The 26,361-nt window shown below is 37.3% G+C and overlaps 1 protein-coding gene across 3 annotated transcripts in view; it reads right to left on the minus strand.

Annotated features, from left to right (window-relative positions):
- Positions 1-26,361, minus strand: part of MAMLD1 (mastermind like domain containing 1) — a 245,354-nt gene that overhangs the window by 218,596 nt on the left and 397 nt on the right. The window contains exons 2-3 of one of the 3 annotated variants that reach the window (XM_083876310.1): positions 25,524-25,629; positions 12,147-12,261 (exon numbers count right to left, since the gene is read on the minus strand). The gene's annotated coding sequence lies outside the window, so the exon portion shown is untranslated. Of the gene's footprint in view, positions 1-12,146; positions 12,262-14,024; positions 14,099-16,206; positions 16,310-25,523; positions 25,630-26,361 lie in introns of those variants that run through there. The other 2 variants (XM_083876312.1, XM_083876311.1) reach the window with 2 other exon arrangements.

The following is a 26,361-nucleotide window of genomic DNA, read 5'->3' on the forward strand; positions in this document are numbered from 1 at the left end:
AATCACATCAATCCCTTCAGGCAGCAGGAAACCTATCTCTTTTCTCTGCTTGATTTTAGACTGTGCATACTGTGTGGTATCATTATTAGATATCAAGAACAAGTGTGATTTTCTTCCTGGGTGTGAAAAGAACATACAATCACTTAGTCTCCAAACCTACAATATAGGCAAGAGCAGGCACCTTTCTCTTAGGGTCGCTTCAAATGTATAATTTTCATTCATTCCCTGCTGGGATCATTATTTCTGATCTCCTCTCTGCTCCCCCAGTCACATATGAGAGGATAGTAGAAAAATAAATAAATAAGTGGACAGATGAATGGAGCATTCCTTACTTTAAAAATACATTAACTAAACCCCAAAACTAAACCTAGTACCCAATATTTCAGAAACCACCTGCCAATATCCACCACAATGTGTTTTTTCCCCATTCTCAAATCAACAAAGCTTTGTAGTAACTATAGCCCTGACCAAGGTTTTAGTGATGACCATTCTGTCAAACATACTACAGACAGCACAGTAGAGTTACTATTTTCTCTGTTTTTTCATTTATAGTCTTGCTTGTTGCGAGAAAAAAAAAAAAATATGTAAAATGCCACCCTAAATTCATCTCTAGATTTAGCACCACGTTTTTAGCAGAGCTACAGATTGACTCAGAATTCTTTGAGGACAAATCTTGTCATAAATACCATGTATGAAAACTTCTCCCCCGTCATTTATCTGCTCTCCCAGGAGAGTAGTTAAGATATTTTTATATTCAATAGGAAAACTTTTAACTTGTGTCAATCAGTGTGGTTGTTGACATCAAAACAGTTAAGGAATCAGTGGGTAGTTACTAATAACATGTACATCTGAACTAGGAGCTGAATCTAAAGCACACCACTAACCCCGCTGGGTTTAGGATGTTTCCACATCCTAAATGTGGGCTGAGCCCCATGTGAGGGTTCACCCAGACCTGCAGAGTGGTGGGGGTGGCATCTGACCCTACCCACTGCCAGACACTGAGGGACAGTGAAACAACCGAACTACAAAATGCCTCATTCTGCATTCAAATGAAAGTCTGAGAGATGAGAGCAGGCACAATCTTCTCCTATAATTTCACCTACCAGTTTACCCTTAAAAGTGTCTCAAGATCACTTGATGCAGTAAGATCTTGAAATCTGACGACCAAGTGCCCCATTTCTCTGTAGCTAATTAGTCCACACTAAATATATAATTGTCTCTGTGTGTAAAGCTATCTGGGGGGAGCCAGTGTATTTGCATGCTAATATAAGGGACTGTTTTTAAAGATAGACCCCTCCATTATAAATGGGATATCAGAAAAGTGCCAATTATGAAGAAGGGGTGCACTGCATTATAAACCAACTGCCTTGTGCAACTAATTGCTCTACATGCTGTACAATCCAAAAATATAATTGACCCTGTCTGTAAAGCTATTTTTGGGAACAATAAATCATTAGCATGCCAAAAACAAGTGCCAGTTACAAAGCAGGGAGTATGACCACTGTGACCATCTGCCTCATAGATGAGTGAGCTAAACTTTTTTTCCCCCCACCCAATCCTCTCTTTCTTACTGCTACCCAAAATAAAAACAGGGCTCATGGGATTTTATGTATAGGGCATTTGCAGTAGTCTGCAGCAGAGGAGTATCTTTCAAAGGAGTCTTCTGTTCAGACTGAAACCCTGATGGGAAGGATCCCTGTCAATGGGAGTACTGTGTGTCTTTGAATACTGTGTTGGGCTGGCAGTGAATCTCTTCTAGGGATGTTCCTTATTTCCACCTGGAGAATAGCTTTCACTCAAATTCATGCAGAAATTCCTGTAGTCAGGCAACAGGCTTAACTTTTTCCATTATTAAGCAATAAACATCAGTGAATTAAAGACAGGGGAATGGCCCTCTGTGTACTTGGAATAATAACAATGGGACAGATGCTGCAGCTCATATGATCCCAACCCACTGTGAATAAGTAGCTGTGCCAGAAAATACCCGAGGTTTTTATAATACATTTTTGTGTTCAGAATGCATGAAATGGTTCAAAACCACCTGCATCTTTCACATGTAAAGCACTTTTGTATTTCCATGATCCAGCAGTACTGATGTTTACATTAACCATCTCTGTCCAAATTTCTTTTGCATTGAGATATTAATGAGAAGAAGTTTCCTCTTCACAACTTTATTACCCTTAGGGAAAGCTGCAGAGGAGTTTCCATTAGATTGTACCACTTTGGGCAGCTCCTGGCAAATGCTTCTATTTCTTTTCCTGGTACCATATATTCTGGTGGTAAAATAATCCAAATGTGTCTTTATAAGTGGACACTGTGAAGAGTCAATAAAAGACACTTGAATTATAAAGTGAAATTAACTGGGTCATGTTTTCAGAGATTCTGATGGGACCTGGTAAGAACACGAGTAGTGGGGGTAGTAAGGGGCAGGTAGGTGGGATAGTTTATGAATTGTGCACCATTTCCTCTCTGCCTTCAAGGATTTCCCAACACACACTGCTCATGTGAAATAAATCCTACAGTCTGCATTTCTGAATCTTAACTCCTGGGCTTTGATCCACAGGCTTCAATTCGTCTTGGGAGTGTGCCAGTAAAATCCCTGGTGAAAAGCAAGTGAATAAACTTCTTGTAAAAGGGTTTACATGTGTATACAGAGGTAAGTTCCTATCAGTAAATATTATCTCACTAAACCCAAACATCTGTCCTGCTGTGGAGCATGAGTAGCTTTGTTGCCTCACATTGCCTGGTCATATTTATTTGCTGTTTGTAACTAAATGTTTTTTACAGACCTGTATTCCAGTTTTAATACATTTTAACTATTTCTTCTAGAATGGTTATAATGACACTCTAGAATGTCTACAATTTACTCATTCTTTAGAAGGCCTTGCCTTTAAACAAAGAACAAATTTAATTTCACAGTATTTCAGAAGAGGCATGTACCTCTGAGCTGTTCTTGGAATGTTTTGTTTACTTGAATTTTCTGCCTAACTAAATGGAAACTGATAGACTGAGTCAGAGGGAAAAAGAAAAAAAAAAGTAAAAAGAGAACAGAAATGCAGTCAACAAAGATTTTCTTCCAAGAATGTTTATAATCTAAAATATCCTGAAGTAATGATTAGCAAACAAAGGCTACCAGTCTTGACAGTGGAGCCTTCTTTTCTGTCACTAACCCCATACTTTTCAACATGTTTACATATAATTGCTTGGTTCCTCACATCAGGAGAAGTCTGCCCTCAAATTATATTACAATAAATAATTATATTGCAATAACTAAATAATCAACCTGATTTACCAGGATAATTTTCTAGCTTTCCCACACCATACTTTACTAATACACTGAATTGTAGCATGTATTTATTAATAAAAAGATAATATTTATATTAATAAAATTAAGCAGAGTTTTACAATGATAAAAATTTTACTGTCACCAGAACTTTGTGGTATTTTTTTTTTCTCTAAATACACTTTTTCAAGTCAGTTGGGAGGCACTGGAATATAATGCTTTTTTTAAAGTAAATGCAATTCCCCATCATTTTTATTCATCACTTTACCAAGTAAGTACCTGTCATTGTTAGGGCAGTCATGACACACAGAGTGACACCATAAAAGTTCAGGAGAGTGAATTTATACAAGCAGGCTCTTTCTTATGGCCTCATGCTGCCTTTTATACAGTTTTTACAAACCTCAAGGGCAACTTCTAATTGGTTAATGGTTTTCTTGTTAATTATTCTATTGGTTAGTAAAAGATATTTTATTTGTCCATCAAATCTATCTATTCTCAGATTGTTTACATATTTTCTTTGCTGATTCTCATGGTACGAATCCCTTGTTATTACAAGCGCACTTATTTCTCACCCTCGGAATAGACTGTGTTGTGTTAAAGGAACTTTTCATTCTCAAAAGAGCTTCATGTGGGAATTTACAAATGCTGCACTTAGAAAGAAATGACAGGCTGGATTTTTACCCTGTTCTACAAGTTCATTTGTCCTGCCACATCTCCTGCGAGTGTAATGAGAGCAGTGCCTGTGAGCTTCTCCCCCCAGAAACTCAGCAGCTGCACTGACATCACCAGCCCCCCCTCTGACGTGGAGATCGAGGCACACGACTTTCCTTTCTTCCCTAGTTTCTGTTCTTTTCTAGAAGCGCTAGAAATGTGTTGTCAGAGTAGTGAGGGAAGCCCAGCCCCTGCAGCAGAGCCTGGGAGAGGCTGCTGGTGATGTCAGAATTATTCATCTGAAAACCCCCGCGATTTCTCGCTGGCAGGGGCTGCTTTCTGTCAAGAGCACTGAAAGGAGGAAGTGGCTGCAGTGGAATACAGAGAACTCGCTGCTCTTATTCAATAAGACGTTTTCTGTTTCCTCTAATTGCAACAGTTATCTGTATCTGATATAGCCCTCGCAGTCGATAGTTGGTGGTGTCATCAGTTTCAGCTTCCAGAGCTCATAAACGTTATCAGAGTTCACATCTCTCATAGACATTGTGTTCACAAAATTATTTGCTCCAATATGAAACTCATCTTAAAATTCATGCTTCCTAACAAAAAATTTCTAAATTTTTCTAAAATTTTTCTAAAATTTCATTTCTTGTACTCTAAAATACAACTACTGTTTCATAGGTCTATTTAAATTAAAACCTGTAATATTTTAAATTAAGTTTCAAACTGAAATCCTGATGGGAAGGATCCCTGCCAATGGGAGTACTGTGTTATACTAAGGAATTCCAACTTTAGGCTGAAAAGCTGGTGTGCTCACACTGGTCATAGCAAATCCGTGAGCATTACAGTGCATTCCCAGATTGCCTTGAGTAATTCCAAACAAACTAGCACAGTTTGCAAGACATACAACATTTGAGCAATTAAAAACAAACAAAAAAAAACAAACCCCAAGAACAAAAGAATAATAGTTAACAAAAAAAATCCTCTTTTTTTATGCCTTTAACTCACTGCCCCACTGAGAAAACACTATTGACTTCTAACATGCAATTAAAACAATGTTAAAATAGTCTTCAGTGTTTCTGCAGCATCTGCCTCACTGATTGGTGTCAGCTGAGGTAAAATTTTAGTCTTTATTTTGTAGGATTCTGCTGCGACTAGCAGATGCTTAGCTATTGTCTCAAACAAGCAGAATCTAAGCAGTCAAGACAACCACATCACAAACAACTGTTAGAATAATCACATAATATGAGTATTAAATGCACTGCCTCCTTCTGCATTTCTTAGATCTTACAAATTATAAGGAAAGCAAGAATTTTGTGATGTAATCCTCCTCCTTCACTTCTACATAAGGAATGTAATCTGTTACAACTTTAATAATTTAATACAATTGGATCCATCGAACCCCACATGGAAATCCCCTCAAATTTATAAAGACTTTTTTTAATCAAGTATCTTAAGTTTCAAAGCTTAAGAGGACAATTATTTAAGTTGAGGGTCACACACGGTGCACCCCAACAATTCCCTGAGTGTACACAGGCTGCCTGGCCATGAAATGCAGGGGAAAGTGTGAATTTCTTCTCTTAGAAAGTTTTTTTTGTTAGTGAGATTCAGTTTGTCACCACTATTCTGTGGTTACGTAACAGAATAAAAGTAAAAACGTTGGAAAAGGCAGTCACAACTCTCAGATTCATTTAGCACCTTTGGCTGAGACAAAGAAATAGCTCAATTTTCCAACTTCAGAGGCATCCAGAATTAGGCAAGCACTGTCCCTTCTCCCTGCAGCTCTGCCCAGGCACCTCAGTCCTGGCCCCCAGGGTCCCTCTGCTTCAGCGACCAACCCTCTCCTGTCAGAACCTGTCACTTATGGAAAACTGGGCCAGACCCTGGTTTGGGTTTGTAATTTGGAAATTGAGTGGACCAAGCTCATTAAGCCTGTCCTAGACAACTTCTGAAGCAAGGTCATCACAAGTGGAATATTATTAATTAATATACACATTCCAAAACTTGACCTATTCAATCCTTTTTATTTTGCTTCTCTCTATATATGCACATTTATCAAAATGTTTGGTAGCCAAACAGGAAAATAATAAATAATAAATAAAAATCAAAGTATTTATTATCTTCAAGTTTTTAAGGAAATAAAGCCTAACAATGGCACCTTGAATCTATTCTCTTCTTCGTCGGATATGAAATATGAAGAAAGAAAAGGCAGTAGGAACTGTCATACTGTCTTCAATGCAGATCTAAAGAAGATGCAAAGAAAACTCACAGAAATAGCTTTTTGATAGCTGATGAAAAATGATAACACATAAGTTATCTCTTTGTTAGAGGTAACGTTACATATTCTGGATTAACCTGAAAGCACATGAAATGACCTTGCTGAACTTGTTTCAAGAGTTTCACCAAACCTTTATTCAAACGTTCTGAGATCAGCAGTATTTTTCTGATTGGCAAGACCTGCATTTTGATCAGAGACCTGCAGAAAGCACCTGTGCATGTCCAGCTGCTGTGCATGGATCCTGCTGCAGCCAGACTTGTGTTATTTATGGCCTGGTGGACATGCAGTCAGCATACTGCTAAATGTCATCCTGATTCAGGCAGTCCTGCTGCAAGATGAACTTTGTTAGTGGTCAGACTGTCACAGGCATTGTAATAAAGTCCTTCTCTGGCATCCTTCAGGTATTAAAGTTTGAAGCCTCTCTCCTGCAAAGCTTTACTCCCATCACTGAATCAGGATTGAGACTAAAATCTTATAAAATTAGAACTGCCATCGCAGTGATATCACTGTTGCAGTACCTGTATATCTATACATTTATATAGCTATAAAATCCTTTCCCTGGCTCCTTTGCATTACTCTGCAGTATTACTATTCAAGGCTTCCTAGTGGGAGCTGCTGCTGAATTGTGTGGTGACAGGGTTTGCTTTCATAATCAATTATGAATTCCACTGAAAAAAGCAATCCAATTATTCCCTAGCTCCCAACTATGCCAAGCACAAGAGCTTATGAGACTACACATTCAGTCAGATAAGGGAACTGATCCCGCTTAAAACTGACCTACCAAAGAAAATAGTTATCCCCCATTTGGGTGGCCCATGGCCACATGCCAATGGAAATGGGAAAAATCTTCCTCCAAGAACAAGAACTTAAACTGAATCAGTCTCAATACTATCATTCCAATTCACCTATGGATTTTCCATTTTCACTTCTCAGAACACAGCCCCCATTTTTACACATCTTGTGTTGCCTGTTCCTCCCCATCCAGCTTTCTGAGTCTGCATTTGTCTGTACTAAATGAATAGGTAGATTTGTTTGCACAGTCTGAGGTCACAGAGCAACACAAACTGCTCTTCATGGCTGCCCTGACCAGGGCATGACCTGCCACCCAAACAATTTTTCCATCACCCTTAGATACCCACGATGATTTTATCTCTATCATTCATGTGCAAAAATGCAGAGTCAGACCTCCTACCATCCCCACACAAACATGGTAAAAACCTCTCCATTTACATGATGATTCCCAATTAACAACTGCTTTTTGATAACTGTCAGTTAGCCAGCACTTAATCCACTTCAGATGGGCTTTGCTGATATTGTAGAGTGTTAATTTTTTATCAGAATGGAACACAGTAGTAAGTCAGATGCTGTACAAAAGCCTAAGTCTATTACATCTACATTCACAAAAAAGCCCACCCTATTATCACCACAATTTTAACAATTTGAGCTTCCAAAGCTGCTAAATTCTTTTCCATCTTCTAGCATCCCACGTCTAAGTTTTCAACCTTGAGCAGTAAGTGAAAAAATGGAAATTAAATAATTTACCAGTCTGAGATTCTAACCAGTAAATTGCTGTGAATTTGTAACTGCACTATCATTTTCATTGTACTACATTGGCCATTTAGGTGAATGATAACCCAGGAGACAGCACCACGCAGGGCTAGCAAACAAGTAAATCATTTAGATTGCACACTGCTTTCAACTGAAAAAGGGGCAGTAAATCTGTCCTGCCACTGCCTTCCCTTTTGTTGGATTTTCAGGATGGTGCAGTCTTTTCATTGAAACAAATAATAATAATAATATTAAAAAAAATCCTGGAGATTTAATTTATTGACTCGGTTTTGCGCATAATGACTGAGGCTGACCAATGCAAGGCAGTGCCCCAGAAGAAAGAACAGGCTTGGCCATTTAAGATCGTGCCAGATAGAACACACAGCTGGCTTGAAGCAGATGAGGAGAAAATTCTGGTTACAGCATGGCACCATCTAATGGCTTCGGCTTTAACTGCAAGAACTCAAACAGCGTTAAGGGCTGGCCATACAAATTGCTCTTCTATCATTATTCTGCTCACCCATCTCACTATGTAGCAAAGCCATATGGAAGAAAAAAAAAAGAGAGGAAATAATGTAAATTTAAAATATAAATCTGGGCTGACAACTTACATGGTAGTACCAACTGCAGCCTATTTTTAAACCATGACTGAATACTTCAGTTCCAAGAGAAGTATTTCAACACACACAAAATTTAGGTATACAAAGAGCACAGTGTTGTCTATACACAGAAATTACAAAATACTGTATTTTCATAGAACCATAAAATGGTTTGGCTTGGAAGGGACCTCAAAGATCATCCACTTCCAACCCCACCTCCATGGGCAGAGAACATTCCAGGTTGCTCAAAGCTCCATCCAGCCTGGCCTCGAACATTTTCAGGGATGGGGCCTCCACAGCTTCTCTGGGCAACCTCTATCAGGGCCTTGCAATCCTCACAGGGAAGAATTTTTATCTAACATTTAATCCAAAGCTACTGGCTGTTAGTTTGAAGCCACTGCCCCTTGTCCTGTCACCACAGGTCCCTGTACAAAGGGGCATCTCACAGCAGAGATGCTCCATACCTCTACCCCCTGGGTAGCCTCCTCTGGACTTGCCTCAACAAATCAATGTCCTTTCTGTGTGGGAGGCCTCCAAATTTCTAACTGAGTTTTGGATAATTTCTGCTAAGAAAAGGTATGCCTAGATTTTACATTATTCTGCACAGTCAGATTTCGCATTTCTTTGAACTGATGCTAAGAACCACTTTGTACAATACTGTGACAATTTCTTTTTTGATTTGTTTGTCAGCAAGTTCAAGGTAAGAGGTAATCAGGACACTGGGGCTGCATTCCCATCTACTGGAGATTTCCTGTGTTAATGCTGAGTAGATCTGCATGGCTGCATGAAAATTGTTTTCATTGCAAGTATGGAAATGCTGATATTAAAACTCCTTGTAAGCATGCCAATGATTTAATAATCTTTAAATACATCAAGACTTAAAACATGCATTGTCATGAGAAAAAAAAAATATTGTTATAGCAATTTCCTTCTAGAAGATGCAGTGGCCAGTATCTATGCTCAGAATAGCCACAGCAGAGGCAGAAATCTGCATTTGAATATTAAATGTAGTTCAAGACTACGATTGACATTTAGATGTTAATAAAAACCAAGCGGTACTTGAGAGTGAAAGGCTCCATAACTTTACCATTCCATCAATTCCATTCAACACTGTTAAAATGTAGTTTAAACCTAAGAAAAGGGTGATCAAACAGAGGAACAGGTTCCCCGGAGAGGCTTGTGGCCTCTGCTCTTGGAATATTGAAAAGTATTCCAAGAAAAAACCACACCTGAGTCCTGGACATTCTGCTGTAGCTGCCCTTGCTCTGAGCAGGGTTGGACTGGTTGTTCTCCAGAGGTGCCTGCCCACTTCAGCCATCCTGTGGGTCTATGATTTTCTAAAATTTCTGTTGCTGCTTTAGAAATAAAACCCAAAAGCTCAATGGAGAATTAAATGTGTTCATCTCCAAATCTTGTGATTATCCTTCAAATCTTCTAAGATTTAGAAAAGTTTCCTCTCTTATAAATATTTAGGATAATATCTCAGGCTAGTCAGGGAGTGTACTACTGGAAAGATTTAATACTGGATCTGGAACTAGCTCAGAACCTCCAGAAACAAACTAAACATAATGAAAATGTTTCAAATCATTGAAGTGGAATTCGGTCACAGCCAGTATATTCCATAAAATACAGATATTTTTCATTAAAAAATAACCTTTTGAATAAACCAGAAAAAAAATTAAAGGCAGAGATCTACAATGTAATTTAACTGTTCTCATATATTGAAAATATATTTACAAAAGTTCTAAGAACTGAAATAAAAATTTTTGAAAAGAGTGAATAGAAGTACAAAATCCAGTGATACAGAAATAGAGTTAACACACATACCCCAAACCTCCTCTCTTTTATCCTTTAAGAGACACAGTCAGAAGATCTCCTTGCTACCATTTTCTCCAGACAGACTTTCACATGTTCAACATATGTCCAACCACCCAGCTGTTCTTGTGAGCATTTCTGCCCTGGAGCCTGTTCACATCACTACTGCAAAAGCCTCTGCTGCCTCAGCTGTAATTTGGTTGTCCCCTTTTACAGTTACAGTGGAAAACTTTGGAAGTGCAGCTGAGTCTGACTCACGTCCAGGCAGCAGGATATGTATGGATACACACACTCTGGCAAAGCCTAAAGCACCATGACACTGCATTTCCACGAGATCCCTCAGGTTAAACTGGACCCCAAATACAATACAATAAAATAGATTTATTGATAAAAATTTTTATTTTATTCAAATTTTATTTTATCCAAATACAATAAAAATACCCAAATACAGCCTTGAGGTCTGTGCTTCAGGGATGCTTGTCCAGCTTACAGCAAGCTGAGATATGAACAGGGAGCTGCTGCTTCCAATGCTTTGAACAGTTAAAATCATGGTCACTTGGACAGGAGTGCAGTGTATGCCACAACCTGCACAGATAAAAGAGTCTAGCAAAGGAGATAGTCTGAAATACACTGTTATTAATTCTAAGAGTAGATGCATTATTCAAACACAAAACATTTTTAAAAAGCAAAAATAAAAATTTATTTAGTGTACTAGAAGCACCTGCCTGTAGAAAAAAACACAAACATAAAATAATTAAACACTCAGTCACAGAATCATATATGATACTTTTCATTTATGTAATATATTTAGAGGTCTGTTCCAACTACAGATCCTTGCCATTGGAATACAAAAGCCCTCTGGCAAAATTTAAATATAAAAATGTAGACATAGTTCTTGTTTACAGGGATAGTTGTAGAAGCAAGAAAGAGAAACAACAGCCTGAGGCACTGACAACAAGTTCTCTCCAGCTGGAAATGCCATGCACATAAGGTAAGCAGCTTTACAAGGTAAGCACAGGAATATATTTACTACTGCTTGTACAAACACACAACAAAAGATCACCAGAGGATATATGTGGGGAAATAAGTAATAAGTGCATAAATGTCTAAGTGTATTTTTTTGTATGAGAAGAAATCAGAGTATTTGGCAATGGCTGGCATTAAAACTAGGGGAAAAGATTCACCACTTTCCTACACTGAAGAGAAAACAGAACACAGGTCCAGAGCCAGTGGATTGCCTCTCCTATTTGTACAGTTGTATCCCTAACGCTGACTTTAAAATGTGCAGTGAAATTCTTTCTCTTCTTTTAATATATCATTCAAGCTTGGTAGCAGAGAATAGAGCTTTCAACAAATAGCACATTTTACTTTCTGCGTAAATTATGCTCATCTGGCTGGACAATCTTCATCCAGGGGTTGAAAAAACTGGTTTTGTAAATATTCTGCACTCCACTCTCAGTCAGAATCTCTGCTTTCCCCAGTTGTCTAAAATCGTGTCACATCCTATTGAAGTGTTAAGCAGAAAGACAGAAAAATGCAAATTGCTGTTCACATTGAATGACAGTTTCGAGGGTTTGTGTAGCACAATTCAGAAGCTCTACATTATTTTACTACTTGCATGTCTACCCTCTGCTACTGACTGCTCCAGCTACAGTGCCACACACTCCTCAGAAAACAACTAAGTCATAATTTGTTACTCAACTTTTTTTTTTTTAGCAGAGTACTTCCCAAACTCTTACCTTTTTGTTCCAGCTGGATGGCCCTGCAGAGCACTAAGCAGACACTGTCAGTGGCAGCAGAGCCATGCTGCTTCACGGCACAAGCACTATTTCTTCAGCCTATTTTGACTTATACTGGGCTAATTTAGGTGGATTTATCATGAATTAATACAAAGAATACAGCAAAGTCAAACAAAGTTCTACTGCTTACAGACAAAATATAAAATAAGGCACTGAAAATGTTCACTGCTTACCAACTTCAGGTTCTGAAGATTCATTCCCATCATCTATTTTTCAGACAGTAGAAATAGCATTCAAGGAAGTGATGGATGTAATGAAATAGTTTCAGAGCAGTCTTATGTTGTATACCTAGAAAGAATGTACAAATTTTGTCTTAAAGTCTCAGTAATGAAACCAAAACCTTGGGAAAAGGATTGTCATATATTTGTAAATAAATAATCTGCCACTGTAAGCTGAAAAAGGCATTTTATAAGAGGAAAGGAAAGAAGTATAAATGCTGAGAAGATCATGCTTGTAGATCTTTCTTCAGTAGCATCCCATGGCATACAAGATACACTTGAGCAAACAGTGACCACATTTTAATTTAATTTCTACAGTTCTTAGCAGAATTCTCAAGACAGTGGAATAATCAGCACACATAAGGGTGAGGAGTCCAGAGTCTCCCCAAAGGAGATCACTCACCCTGCATTTAAATCACTTGGGAATGTATAAAGAAGAGGCAATACTATACGTAAAACATCTATAAAAGAACTTGGATACATGGTGTCTGCTTAAGATGATCCCAAACTTCTTTACCCCTAAATTTCCCCACTAACTCTATCCTGGTATTGTCAGCAAAGCTGAAAGGGACAAATAAAGCAGAGGAGAGAAGAGTAAAAAAGGCCATAGCATTAACTCAGATACAATGAACAGCCACTTACAGCACTTTAAACCATTCTTAAAATTCATGGAAACTTTCCTTATGTGAAGTTTCACTCCTACACTGAATTACCCTTCAGTGGGAAGAAATCTGTGATCAGGAGCTCTAACAATCAGGCCCTACAGATGGGTTCTGCTCTGCTGGTGCTGGGGTGCTCACAGTGAGCCCTGACAGACTGTACAGATGAGAGGATGCGTGTAACACTGGAAAGGGGCAGAAGATTATTAGTCTGATTTCCATAACCTTTCTGTCCTTTTTGCTCCCAATGGGATGATCTTGCAGTGGCACAATGCAGGGTTTGCACACCCCATTATATGAGTCTGGAAGGAGCTCATGGGCTTTTGGGTACCTAATCAGCCTCTCCCAGAGGCAAACGAGACTTCAAAGAAGGAACAAAAAAGGAAGAGCCCTGCTTAATTAGTGCTCAGCTAAGAGAAGCAGACTTGGGGGAAGACACAAGGAGAAGTGATGCCTGTCAGAGTCCCTTGGTAGAGAGGAAGGCCTGGCTAAAGCTGTTCCCTTCTTTGGCTGCCAATGCTCCATTTCAGCTTCCCTGAGCCATGACAGCACAGACACTTCCATGAGTCAGCAGTTTGGAGAAAAGAACAAAGAATCTGCTGTCACAACACCCTAGAAACAAACAAAAATGGAACACTTCTGTATGTCCAGGTCTAATTTTACAAAAAAGAAATAGAGGCTGCCCTGTCTTAAGCATAGAGTTATATCCATTCAGTCCTTCAGGCGTCCCAGGGCTGTGTGGAGCAGCAGGATGAAGCTGCAAAAGGCTTTTAAACATTAACTTTGTAAACTTTAGTATTATAAAATACATTAAAAGATTTAGTCTTGTCATAACCATTGTTTTTAGGTCTTTTTCTTTCTTACTTTTTACCTAAGGAATGTCAGAAACTAAATCGGGTCTTCGGTGACTTGCCCATGAGAGTGGAGGGTATCTGAAGAGAGAACAATGTTCTAAAGCAAACTTATATTCATAAGGAGCTCATAAAGAGATACTAAATAAAGGAAAAAAAATTAATCCTGAGTTTCTCTTACAGAATTCTTACTTCCCAGAGCTGTGAACCACATACAGGTCTTATCTGGCTCTTTGCAGGTTATCAATATATTATTCAAAACAATAAAAAAAATTAGGAAAAATTAAACAGATAACCAAGAAATGTTTAAATGGATTTTATACCTGTGCCTTGTCTTTAGCAGAAATGGATTATGAGAAAATACTGTTCCAGAAGAATTTTTTTCCTAAAAGATTTCAATACCAAACCAGTTAGACATTTTCTGCTTAACTGTTTTATGTATGCATGTGTATACATGAATATATTTAAATAAAACTATTTTGTCCTTTTCTTTGGTATGATTAATTTTAATTTTAAATGTTCTTTCTCAATTCAATTTTTCTCTCTCCAACTGCACCTTGAATCAAAGTTGGGCTAACTAGGTACACAGCTATTAACAGAATATAACATTTGAGTGTAGAGACCTCCAACACGAATATTTTCTCTTAGAAACCTTTTAATTTCTTGCTTGCATCTTGCTGTGTTGGAAACAAAGTAGATTGATTTCTCATAATACCCAGGAGAATTCAAGGCATTGACAGCTGAGGAAAGGGACACAGAAGCTTTGGAGACATTAAAATAACAGAGACAAGAGTTTAAAAACAGCCTCTATTCAAACTGCTTCACATCCAATATTATGAAACCTACTCACGTCTAGAGGAAACCACTTTGTTTTCAAAGACCAAATGAAGTGCACAGTCAGATTTATCATATGCTTCAAAAAAAGAGAGAGATGTTCTCTGAACAAGGAATCCATGCTCTAATGCACAGCAAAACCAATGTACAATTTTCCTGTTTCACATGCTTTATATTGAGTATCATAGAAGTGCACACAAGCATTTCCATGCAGGTAAATTCATAGACAGGGAAATAAAACTCAGGTTAATAATAGAAATCTGTAAAAGCTCAAGTCCTTAGAGCACAGGTTTTAAGAGCAAGCAGAAATAAGAGTGGCTGTTCACCACAAGGTAACTGAGGCAAAAAATGTTAAGGAAAGATAAACTCTGGTGAGAGTGTGTTTATTCTTTATCTTAAGACTAACCAAGTAGGGCATAATCAAAACATTAAAATAAAGAATATGATAGCAAATTAATTCTCAAAATGGAGAGATTAACTTCTGTCTCTCCTGATATTCACTATAAGCTCTTGACAATCAAGGACCCTATGTGAAAGCACCCAGCACTGGGGTTTTAAAACACAGTGAATAAAATCTAATTTAGAAACACTTGATTTCTGTATTTAAAAAAAAAAACAACAAAAACAACAGAAAGCAGAAAAGCATCAAGATCTAAATAGGAAAGGAAAAACAGCATGAGGGAAATACTGCTAAAACAGAAAAAGTTATAATCTTTTCAATTAATGCAGATCCAAGTTCAGCATGAGGATTGCCATTAAAATATTGCCTGAAAGTAAGGGGAAAAGGCAAACTATATTAGCTTCAGCTGCTTCAAAAGAAGGGTTATTTCTATCATTAAGATATTAACCAGTATCTATTTTCACCTTAATCACTGCTTATATTAAATATGTATCAGAATAAAAGTAGTGATGGTATAAAAAATAAAGATGTTCATTTCACATCTTCTCCTGAACCAGTCTTGTGAATAAGTACATGCCATGTAATTCATGTCTCTGAATTAAGAATGTGTTCATTTTGCCACCTAAGCAAAATGAATACAATATCCATAAGGTTATTACAAGACATTTCATTAAAAGCTATTGCTATGCTTTCCTTTCTTCTATTAAGTCACTCTTTCAGAACTTGATATTGGGCTAATAAACTAAGGACCTACACTTTATTGAAAAAAAATTCTTCAGGATCCCTTGCAGAGTCTGTAAAACTAGGAATATTAAATCCAGCACCTCACAAAGTTGACAAGACTGATTATTATAATTCACGTATCTAAATATTCAGCACACTTTCAATTTGACACAGACTGGTTCCCAAACTTCTGCTCCAAAAAACCACTGTCACACTTGATACTGACATTTTAATTTAAGCACTAAGGCTTATAAGGGGAATAACACATGCTCAGTACCTACAGGAATTGACTCCTGTGCTGTGCTCAGTACCGTGCCTACATCATGTATGAACTGACCGGGATGAAAGAAATATGAAGACTACAGGCATTTCCATCTACTCACAGAATAGTAATGTCACTCCCATGCATGCCTCTTCAATAATCACATAAATCCTTCATCACAAACTCAGTTTTCTCACTTTTACCTTTTTGATCCTCTCTTCCAGCGAGTGGCCCTTGGGGCTGAGCTGCAAGCTGAGTTTAAACCATGACAAACTTAGAAACTTACCTAACAGAGGGTCCTGAGAATTCAGTGGTAAGTGATTTTATCAGACAATACTGGTACAGGTGTTAGATGCATCATTCTGTTACTGTTTACGTAAGAAGCACTGTATGGGACACACAGATCGATAAACAAAGATGTGAAGCATGACTGTAATACTTCCTCATGAGATATTAGAAGCCATCCCTCCTTCACATTTAAAGTAATCCATATTTTCTAATAGTAATTCTTAATTACAAAATGATGATTTAGTCAGAGCACCTGCCTTTTAAGCATAAAATACAGTCTTTACAAAGTATGTGCCTCTTTTGTGATTTCAAAGAAAACTGCAAAATGTAGAAAAGTGGGAAGATCAACAGTCAGCAAACAGTCAAAAAGCTTTCTGATGATGAATAACCCCCTTTGAAGTGTCTACTTCAATATTGTTATTCCTGGAATTTCAAGCATGAACTCTATGAGCAGCCAGACTACACATTTCTACTCAGTGGCAATAAAAGCTAATTTGGTACCAACCACAACAGGATATTATCGTTTATGTACAGTTTTTATCTCATAGCTAAGGACAAATCTGCCAAATTTCACAAGATATTTCCTTATTAAAGGGAATTTTAGAAATGGAGGAGCCACAGTGTTAAAGTTCAGAGCTCTAATTTTTTTTTTCTCATTGAAATGAAAACTTCACCCTTAGAAAATACACTTCAGTACTGAGTGTATTCATTAGCTTTTTGCATGTGTTCCTAATTTGATGACAAAATGACAAAGATATTAAAAGGATGTCATATTATAGTAAATGCAGTTTTGACAATGGGTTCACTCATCCATTGTACTAAGTCAGGAAAGGTTCTTGTATTAAAATGGCTTAAAATTTTCAAAGAATCACCTCAAAAGGTGATTAATTTACATGTTAGCTTAAGGAAAAAAAATCCTGTCACCTTCATTTTCTTTTTTTTTCCCCTTAAAATGTAGTCAAAACATATCTGCACATTGCAACACCATTGAGTGCTCTCCCCAAAAAATGACAGTGCATAAATTACAAAGCAAGTTTTTCACAGAAAACACAGATCTGTGCACAAGTTAGAATAACATTCTCTTAATCCCTAAAGCACAGCAGTAATAAATGCATCTTTAATATGATCAAAAGCTGTTACTTTTTCCTTTTTTTTTTTCTTTTTTTCTTTTTTTTTTTTTTTTTATTTAAGCAAACTGCAGTTCTATGAGCTTAAACTTCTCTCCTTGCATTGCTCCAGGCAGTGGATCTCTGAACACAGGAGCTTTCATCCTGTGAATTTAGGTGGGAGAATAAACCCACACTTCTTTTACTCTCTTCAACATGAAGGCATTTGTAGCTAGACAAGAATCTGTGAGATATCAAACAGGCTAATGAAACCTGACTGCTCCAAAAGGGACTGGCTGAGAGCTTGGCTTTCCTTTGATAAATAAACATCTGAAGTTGTTATCTGCTGCAAATGCTTTCACTTGGGGTCCAACAGTAACTTTCCTGTAATAACACTAATATTTAAAGTAACACCAGAATGCACTGTATGTTAACTGAGTCATAGTATTTGTCTGTCATTACTATATTAGTATTAATTTCAGACGCTTCTAGGCATTGAAAATACAAGCTTCTATAAATCTGACCAAAAAAAAAAAAAAAAAAATAATAGGTGTAATTCAATGCCTGAATAAAATTTCCTAACAGGTGTTTCAATTTCCTACCACACAGTCTAACTAGGAACTCATTATTGTCAATTATAAATCTTTCATGTCTTAATAGAATATGTACATATCTTTCTGTGAAAATGTAGTTGGACTATAAAAAAGTAAAATAACAAAGTGATATTAGTGAGGAAAGTACTAATTCACTACCTGCTTCTACCTGCTCAACATCTATATGGCAGTCAGCTCCCAAATAAATGGCATCAGAAGATCAAAATAGTTGCTTGTCAAAGCATGTAAAGAAAAGGGAATTTTCTTTATCTGCACACACAGTTTTTGAAGCTGTCCTCTGAGAGGTATCTCTCAATTAAATATCACTATTTCCCCTCTCTTCCCACAAAAAAAAAAAAAGATTGCAAACCCTTCTATTATGCCTAGGGGGTGGACGAAAAATTACAAACGTTGCCAAGTGTGTAACTAGAAAAACTGCCTTGAAGTGGGTGGGGGTGTTTAGATCTTGGCAGCTGCTGTGTAATCAAAAGCTTTTACAAAAGCTAAAGTAATTTAAGTCTTGTCAGAGAGGCTTGCTGATTCTGGTAGTTATTTTCCTGCCGACTCCATAAGTTGATCAGTTTTTCACACAGCATTTGCTGGGGCTGTCATCCAGACTGAGTACCCTGTCTGTCCCCTCAACAAGACCAACACACTAAAGGACAAAATTTAGAAACAATGCAGAATCCATCCTTTAGAAAGCATGAAATGTAGCTAAGTACCAAAATTCGTTGGCTATTTTTTTTCTAATTTCTTTAAATCCTGTTAACCAAAGAAATCAGTAAGGTCGAGAAAGGTGCCTTCCGTGGCTGACAGGGATACTCAGGACATCTTTATTGATACTTCTCAGGGAAGCCATAGGCATTGAACACACTCAGATTTGTTTTTTTCAACTTCATTTTTCTTACAAAGTTGAACTTTCATCTGAACTCACTTTCTCAGTTTTGAGAAACTAGAGGTCCCTCACTATTACAGTGATACAATAACAGAGAGTCACTTCTTTAGACACACTGGCATCCAACCAGGCTGGAAAAAGCCCCCAACACTCACAACAACATCAGCATATGCAGACAGCAGGAGTAAGGCCGCATGGTAGAATGGGATTTTGAAATTTTCTGGTTTTCACCTATAATTCAAAAGAACTGCAGAATGTGGAAGTCACCTGGACAGACTCTGAACAGCACACCTGTACACACAGCCTGTGAAGAGCTGCTAACCATCAAGCAGAGTCAAGTTTTTGTTTAAAAGCCAAAGAGCAAATACAAAAAGCTTGGGCACTATCAAGCAACAAGTGTAAAAAAAACCCCAAACAAACAGAATATCAATCCTTTCCTGAATGATGGATTATAATTTTGTATTTATAAATCATAAATTCAACTGGCCAGATTTCTTCTGAGATTCACATTGAGTCACATACCAACATGCAATCAAACAAATTTTTTAAAGAAAATCTATTTTTAAAATATGATATGAAATGCATAACAACTCCCAAGGAGAATGCCACAATATAAGCAGAATACCCACATAACTTCTTTTTTTTTTTCATGTGCACAGAGACCTATGATTAAAGTCTGAGCTCCCACGGTTTTGATGCATACAAATCTGTGTTACACACACTGTCTCAGCAGGCACTCATTATGCAGTCACAGCAAAGAAAAAGTAAATGCCTCACTGAATAAGAAGGAAGGATGAGATTTTTCACGAGTTCTGTTGGAAGGCAACAACAACAACTTAGAGAAAAGAGGAATTATTGCATACCCCCTATTTATTCATCATTTGGGATAAAAGAGTCAACTAATATAAATAGCTAAAACAGTAATTCAGCTAAAAATCATTTCTAGAAGCCATAAGCCTCAAAAATTCCTTACCATTCTGAGAGTAACTAAGCAAGTATATAATATTAACTAGGCAATGTAAAATTAAGTAAATTACTAATTTAAGCAAAAAATAACAACCTGCCCTTTAATATTTTGGGTATAAATGATATCTGTTCAGTTACTCAGATGTGCAGTCACTGAAAGCAAGAGTTACTCCAGGAGATGTGGTCTAGTTTCTTACAGTATTTTTGTTCCATGGTGGACATCAATTAACCCATCAGTTTCAGATATATTAAATAATACAGATAAAGATCCAAAGTAGCCTAAAAAAGACATTACAGTGATTTCCTATGGTTAGGACACACTTTAGTATCCACAGGCAAACCCTTCTATAAGTGACTGCCATTTGTCTATACCTGAGGGAGTAATTTATTTTTAAGAATGCAAATGCTGGTTACATATTTAAATTAATGAGGCATGGAATGTAGGTCAAGGACGAACCAGAGAGAATTTTTTCTAGTAGTTTTAATGCTATCTGCAGCAGTTTTCACACATTCTTAAATTAGTCTGTAGGAATTCTGAAGGTTAAAGAACAGTGAACTTTGAGAACATAATCATGAAGTTCAAGGTGAAGAACAACTTAAATCATATGCTGGAAGGGTGGCAGTTCAGTTTGGCCAGAGGCAAGGTAAAAAGCTTAAAAACGACTCTGTTAAACGGAATCTTGTAATGTAAAAATACAGGTAAGAAAGAAATAGTAAGACTAAAGCTGTGACTGAAAACTACACATTTCTCATATTTCTTTCCTGCAATGTCTTTCCTGCTCAACCTTTACAACCTATGGAGTCAGAGACAAAGGCTGCAGTGACTGGAGAAATTTTAAAAAAGTATTTATCAATAAGGCAGACAACTGTAAATTATGGGCTGATATTTTTGAAAGTATATATGTGGGAGATAAATGCTTCTCAGCACATCAGGAATGTCATCTACATTTATTATTCCACATTGATTATTTCATAAGTTCTTCCACTTCCATCTTAACACTACTAGAGGTTCATAGTTTTTACCAACACAAAAACTCCCAAAGAAAAGGTCTCTCCAATAAGAACCTCAGCCAACAAATTATTAAAATTCTGTGGCTCATTTTCATACAGTATGAGGGCAATGAGAGCAGTTATCAGCCACTTTTTCCTTTTCACCCTCACAGACACAAACAGCACTGGGAGCATAAGTCAGATTCAGACCACATGTTGACTCCACAACTGCCACCAACAAATACTTCCTTATAAAATCCCTAACATTTACTTGCTGCTATGAGCAGCTCCAGATCTTCAACTGTGGGCCATATGTGCAGGATGTGATGATACTAAAAACCCTACAACTCAGTCTGTTGAACCAGCAAGTTTTGATTACTATTACAGCTGGATCTTTACGTGCTAATTAGTTTCACAAATTCAACATTTGCACGTTACAGAAGATTCCTACACAGAGTAAACAACAAAAACTCACAGAACTATTGTGTTTGTTTGTTTGTTTGTTTGTTTGTTTGTTGGGGCTTTTTAGTGCTGGACTGATCAGAATCTCTTTTTATTGTTTTCGAGTAAGTCTATTGCCTTTGAACAGATTATTTTTATTAATTTATTAATTTGGTAAGTAATCCCAAGATTTCGTTAAACTTTAATAATCTGACACTCCATTTCACTTTACAAATGCTACAGACAACACACATCGCTGCTTAATGAGTTGCTTGCAACAGGCCAGAGCATTGACAGTGTGTGAAGGGGCATCACCTGAGGATCCAGATGAGACAGACTCTGTGTCTGATCAGGAGCCCTCATGCAGGTGTCCCACTCTCACAACTCACTTCCAGAGACAGGACAAGAAAAAGGCACAAGCACAGAATACAAAAGCACAGCTTTTCTTCCTTGAAGATGTGTGTAATAGGTAAATTCTGCTTAAAACCCTCAAAACCTTATGTGGCTGAGGCACTTTATTAGGAAGATGGACCCTAAAACCTTCTTTTATTCCCAAGCCCAGTGCATTCACACCTCCCTTGGGATAAAAGGCAGGTCATCATTTATGGAATGAAGCCACTTGTCTTCCAGTGCCCTCCCTTTCTATCTGTACATTAGGATAGACCATCTCAGACCTAACAGGAGTATTGAAAATATGTTCAGTAATGCTTATATGACAGTTTCATAATTAGGTTATGAAGGATATCTAAGGACTGAGAAAGATAACATCATTTTTTAGTTAGATCTAATTTCTGTTATCTCCTTTCTTGTGGTTAGTCACCAGGTTCTAGCCCCAAAACTGTTCTGCTGAGACTTTCTCTCTACCTTTTTGCTCTATGTTTCAAATAATCCACTTCAGCTCAGGTCTAGACTGCCACCATCAGCATTGCTACATATCCCCTTGTGCAGCTACAGCAATTATTTATTATTCAATGACAACAATGTAGCAGAAGTGCTGGCCTTAGGAGTCTTCATATATATTAAGAGTTCAATAAAACAACCTGCTGAAGGTCTTTTTTGTTTCTCTGATGTACAAAGACATTCTCTACAGATAATACAGCAGATCACATAACAATAAGTATGAATCTCAGTAGGAAACTAGTATGCTTTATTTCAAACCTGTCAACATTTTTGATGCATCTCCAAAATAATTATTCATTGCACTTTCCTCCCACAAAATCTCCAAATTAAATGTGCTTAATACAGGAAATACATTCTAAAGGCTTTGAATGGAAAAAAATTGCATGTATTAATAAAGTTAGAAAAGAATTTAACTGTCGTATGAAGTAGATTTTACTAAGGAAACAAAAGAAGCCATTAATATTTTAGTTTAGTAGTGCAACATTCTATTACTTATCTCTTAGAAGTAGCTCTTTATGATTTTTTAAAACTTGCAGTAAGATCTTGCATCTGAAAACAGAATAAACCCCCAAATAATTATAAAGCTAGACAGACAGCATCAATTAGATGAAGATACCCACTCCCTTTATAGCACGAGTGCTAGTTTTAAAAAAGTTTTCAGCATTTCAGAGGGCAGATACGAACCCTGGCTGAGGACTTGTGGCCATACAAAGGTGTTGACCAGTCTCATCTTCTAAAATCTTTTATTCAGCCACATACAGCAGAGCTGCCTGTGGATTGGACATAATAATCAGCAGGGGAAGGGGAGCTCATTAGTACAAGCTCTCCTTCCCCTGCAGATTACCTCAGCATGAAGCCTATCTCAATCAGAAAAGATTGCTATGGAGAGCTACACAAGATGTTTCTAAATCAGCCAGCTCGGGGCTCAGCCTGGAGCTGCAACCTTCTTTTCACCTTCAAAAAAGCAGAAGGACCAGGATGGTCTCTAAATATTCGCCACCTATAAGTTTAGAAATAAATCACTCAGCAGATAAAAGCCACCAGCAGACCTGGTCTGTCTCATACTCACACAGCTGATGCCAAGTGCAAACACATGGAAAATCCAGCAGCAAGATCCAATGGGAAAAGGACAAGGCAGGACATTGCATGTGTGAGGGACAGGAGGGGTCTAGGAGTGTTTGGTACATTGTAGACTACTGAGAACACTTAATGCTTTGGCCTGTTGTATATTTCTTTAAAATAATTTTAAAAATCTTATTTATTTAAAATTATTTAAATTTTTTTATTTATTTAAAAATATTTATTTAAAATTATTTCAATGTAAAATATCTCCTAAAAATATTTCTCAGACACAAGAAAACTTTTATTTAAGTCACCCACCTTAAGTCACCAACCATCTATGACTATGACTGTTTACAATGCCCAAATTCTTGACAGTGATATCAGTGACGTGTTTTCTCTACCTGCAGGGTGTGGTGGATAAGGTGTGTGTAAAAAAAGTAAGAGCCAAAGATTCAAATTTTCAGAGACTTGTTCAGAAAACACCGTGTTGTAACAAATCTGGTAATAAGAGAATCATCTAAAAAACCTGATGATATGTTTACTGAACCAAGCTTAAGACAGTTATAATTTTTTTATGATAAGTACAAAGAAATACAAATCAGCATGGCAAATGTAAGTGTTATTTTAACTATAATGTTAGAATCAGAGACTGAGTAAAATTAAGGCAAACGGGGCAAAATATAGAAGGCTGGTAGAAGCCCTGATGATGGAATTACTGCCAAAAGAATACAATTGCAGCATCACATTTCACACAGTTTGATGTCCTAAAATACAGTAAAATGCAATGTATGTTCAAATGTCAGCACCATACAGATTCTCATAAATGCCAACTATTAAATAGTGACCATTCAATCCAAATAATTGTATTGAATTGTATTTCATGGGTTATTAACAGCTGAAATTTCAGTTTTGACCCCCAGTTTCCTGGAACATACTGCGCCACATCTGTCCCCACTTTGGAAATGAACTGTGGCTGATCAAGTCCCTTGACCTGATTTTGACACAAGATATTCCAGCCCCTGTTGCTGTGTACTGAGCCCTGTAAAACCAGCTGCTGAGTGAATGTGACAAGGAGCACAGCAATGCTGCCCTATCTAGATGAGATCAGACCAAAGTCCTTATAAATGATGCACCAGGCATTGTTTGAGCTCCACAGAAAGCTGTTAACACATTCTGAAATGGGAATTATGCAGTCGTTCTATCGAAAAATTAAACTTAGCGACACCCTAAGAAAAGCTAATATAGAGGCATTGAAATGAAGTAGAGGGAACACAAAGTTGCAGAATTTCCTGTTGGCGTTGATAATATGTGAGGTTCTTTTTCATATTCGCTGCTGTACACTTTGAATCTTAATCCTGAGAAAACCTACTAAAGTCCCTTTACCAGTCATCACACAAAAGGCTGAACAGTACAGAAGGATTGCTAATGACAGAGCCTTATTTACATCCTGCTAGAAATTAAGTCTTCTGGTATGTGTTCCAATATATGGGACAAAATTTCTACAAATCAAGAAAGTTTTGTGAGAGATTTTCAACATATTTATTCATCTTTGGTAGCACACGTATCTTCTGCTATTTATCTTTTATTTTCAGCTGTTAGACTTGAGATTTTAAATACCCTTGAGATTTTTCCTTAGATCAAAGAAAAAAAATCTATTTTATTTATGTGATGAAACAATACAAAATTCTGCTATAAGGTACATGAATGAAAACAAAGGTGCTTACACAACATGAAAACATTCTGGCCTATATTTTCCCCAAAATAAATAAACCCCACACAAAACACACTTATACAGTGGAAAAATACCAAAAGCAATACAAAAAACCTTCATTAAAGTTCATTAGTCATGTGCAACTCTTTACAGATTCAACAGGTTCTTGTACTAACCGTGCACATCTAGTAAGGTGGAAACAGCTTAAAGCAAAAAAGGTAATAACCCTGTAAAAACTACAATGAATTTAAATTCACGTTATCTATTAATTTCTCTTCTTATTATGATGTTATATAAAGAACTGGGATGACTCCATCTGGAAAATTTTGAACAAGATATCTGAAATACCTAGGGGGAAAACAGGATAATGAAGCAGAAATTTCAGAAAATGATAATAAGTAAAACGAGGTCTCAACGGTTAAATTCTATAAGCCATAAAATACTACAGAATACACAACATTCAGTGTAGGTGTATTTAAAGCACATGCCAAAACTGGCTCTCATAAAAACTATGTGAAGGGCCTATCATCAGAAAAGAACCGCTTAACCCTGCAGGTACAGAATGCTAAGGTTATTTGTAAGGTTTTACCAACAAGTATCCATTATTCACAAAGTCAGAGACTTGAACAAAAACCCCATCATTAAACTTACCTTTTGCTTTATGAAGTTTCTCTGTCTTTCTATGTATAGGATCTGCCCACGTCTCTTTTTCAGTGCAATTCCAGCAGAGCACTTCACTCTTTCCACCTGTGAGTTCCTGGAAATGTTAAAGCAGCTTTGAGATTTCTCGTGGTTACCAAATGCGGTTCAACAGAGCAAGAGACAAAAGGAAGGTCCATCATTACTTTTCCCCTTTGTAAATACTACCATTTTTTCTTTTCCTTCTCTAACACTTTTTTCTCTTGTCTGTCTCTCCTAAGTCACTCCTTTTGGTCGATATTCTCTCCTCCCTTTCTTTCTCTCAAATGCTGCGTGCATGGCAAAGCTCCCCAAACACTTGTTATATTCATCACCCTCTGAAAGATATGGCTTTACAAGAGAGGTGAATCTCCTGTGATTTTTATTTGGGAACAGATACATCCGCTGTTTTTTATCTTACAATTCAGGCAAGACTCAACTCTTCAACTTGTTGAGTCAGTATCCACTGTTAGTATCACTAAATGAGGTCACTTTCATTTGTGTACCTTGGAAATTACCGTGTACAAACACATGTTCACTGATATAAAATATACACAGGCTGCCCATTAAAACTGAACACACATAGCGGGACTCTACAGCTATTCTAACCCTCTCCTTTTCCAAATTATCTTTTCCTCTAAGGTCTCTGAATTTTACTGTGTTCATGAGGCCTCCCCACGCTGCTCTCTGTCGCCAGGGCTCACGGCGGGAGCAAAAACTGGTGTCAAATAGGAACTGCCTTGTTCAAAACGCTTGTCTTACAAGGGCAAAGCCTTGATGCAGAAGACACATCGGAACGCAACAGGATCCA

The sequence above is a fragment of the Zosterops lateralis genome (genome assembly GCF_965231275.1).
Source record: "Zosterops lateralis genome assembly, chromosome: 21".
Taxonomy (NCBI): Eukaryota; Metazoa; Chordata; class Aves; order Passeriformes; family Zosteropidae; genus Zosterops; species Zosterops lateralis.